At 36.1% G+C, this 2116-nt stretch overlaps 1 non-coding gene across 1 annotated transcript; it reads left to right on the top strand.

The window, feature by feature from the left end:
- The first annotated feature begins 823 nt into the window (after nt 1–823).
- TRNAL-AAG (transfer RNA leucine (anticodon AAG)) lies at nt 824–905 on the top strand. Its single transcript has one exon. It is a non-coding gene; the product is annotated as a tRNA-Leu (tRNA).
- The last annotated feature ends 1211 nt before the right edge of the window (nt 906–2116 follow it).

Raw genomic sequence — 2116 nt, 5'->3', positions numbered from 1 at the left:
TTAAGCATTAATGATAATATGTATTCTACTTCAGATTCACTTAGTTCGCATAGATATTTCATATAATATGTAGGGATATTCGCATAAGAGTTTACTAACTTCTCATCTTAAATTATAGTTTTACTCTATAACGGTAATAAAGATGAGTGTAAAAATTTAAAATGAAACATTTTTTTTTTTTTTTTTTTTTTGAGACCTGAAATTTGAGGCCCCAGGCGCGCGCCTCGTGCGCCTGTGCGGAATTTCGCCACCGAGCCTTAGGCTTCCTTGCGATATGTAGCTAGTAATAATAATAACCGCTCCCGATCAAAAATGTGGAATTTTTTTTTTTTTTTTTCACTGCTACAGGATAAAGATTATCCAAACACTGCTAGCTCTTCGACCCCCCCCCCACTTCCTTTATAAATTCTGGGAATGCGCTTCATTAAAATGATAAACTTGGGCCAAACTTGAATATAGTTCAGTATAAAGAATTAATCGTGACGTTGAGCTTTTAGTTGCAATACGACTACGAAAAAGTTTATCTATACGTAAATGCAAGGGGGGGGGGACAGTTACCATTAAATGCAGAATAGGGCATTTACAAGTAGGGATCGAACGAACGACAATTAAGTTTCATTTCTCAATTATGATAAAAATTTGCAATGGAGTGAAAATAGTGGTTCCGTCATTTTCCCTTTACAAGCTCAGTGCTTTCTCCAAAATAATTTGTAGGTAATTATTTATTGCATTGCGTTTAATGTTTACAATGTTGTTTATTCCAAATATTGTATAATAGATATATTAATAGTTTACAAGATATTAAAGTCAAGCGACGACGGACGGTAGGGTGGCCGAGCGGTCTAAGGCGCTGGTTTAAGGCACCAGTCTCTTCGGAGGCGTGGGTTCGAATCCCACCCCTGCCATGATAATTTTTTTTTACCTCTCTTTCTCTCTCCTTAATTTGGAAAATAAGGTTTATCCTTTTATCAATTCTTAATTTGGAAAAAAACGTATAAAAAAAAAACTATAAAGCACTTTACAAAAAACAAATTAACGCTGTTCGTGATAATCTCATAACGGTATCACAAATATGTATACAGGTAACCTCATATAACACGGTCGTTAGGTTCCTATAAAATGTAGTGTTGTGCGAAATCGTGTTATACGGGACTGAGAAAAAGTACAAAAGGAGGCGAGGGGGTTACGTTCCAATAACTAACAAAAATACATTATTTCGTTAATAAAATATTAACAAAAATACAGCATTCTAGATTTTGTGTATCTTCTGCTCTCTTTAAAAAAAAAATCAGTAATCTAGGTTTATTTGCTTTTGCTTAATAAATTTTTGTGAATTTCATCGTATGGAACTAAGCATTTTTGAACTCTGGGCTTCTTTCTTTCAAGAATCTGCATTCAAAAAATAAGATTCTAATTGCTTGGCTAAAATTATGCTTTCCCGTATGCTTTTTTGCTTAAAATTTGGAAGTTTAGAATTTTCATCTGCGCTATCATCCTCTGAATTGATTTGGTTTTACCTCCAATGCCATTTCCACCAAATCCACTTCGCCAGCCTCTTTTTCTACCAGTAGTTCTTGAACGTCTTCAGTAATCATACTGAAGACGTTCAAGAACTACTGGTATAAAAAGAGGTAGAAAAAAAAACAAAAAAACTTTTTTTTGTTTTTTTTAGGAGCATCGGCGACTAAGGCCATGTTACTCTGCGTATATTGTCTATAAATTGCGCGTGTCCCGAGGTCGATTTTCTGTTTTGATGGATGGAAAAACAGTTTCCGGAAGAAAAATATATGCTGCCTGAGCCCGACTAACTCAGCCACGCTGTGAAAAATACCCATAAAAATTTCTCCCCGTCATGAACGGGATTCGATCTCAAGTCTTTTCCACCCGGTGTGGGGATGAGGGCGATTTTTTCAAATGTGCTACCCACGAGGGCTTCAGTAGTCATATCATCAAAACCTTTCCCTCCTTCCGACGTAACAAGTTCTACTATCACACCGATTCCGTTTTCTGCCAGTTCGACCATATTTCCTGAATGAAGTGACTCTGTCCATACATTTTTCCACACGCATTTAAAGTTGACGGTTTTACTTCTTTGAGCGATAAAGCTATGATTCTG

This window comes from Mastigoproctus giganteus, chromosome 1, assembly GCF_048544385.1.
Source record: "Mastigoproctus giganteus isolate SK-2022 chromosome 1, ASM4854438v1, whole genome shotgun sequence".
Classification (NCBI taxonomy): domain Eukaryota; kingdom Metazoa; phylum Arthropoda; class Arachnida; order Uropygi; family Thelyphonidae; genus Mastigoproctus; species Mastigoproctus giganteus.
The sequence above is the reverse complement of the archived record's forward strand: the minus strand, read 5'-3'. Positions and strand labels throughout refer to the sequence as shown.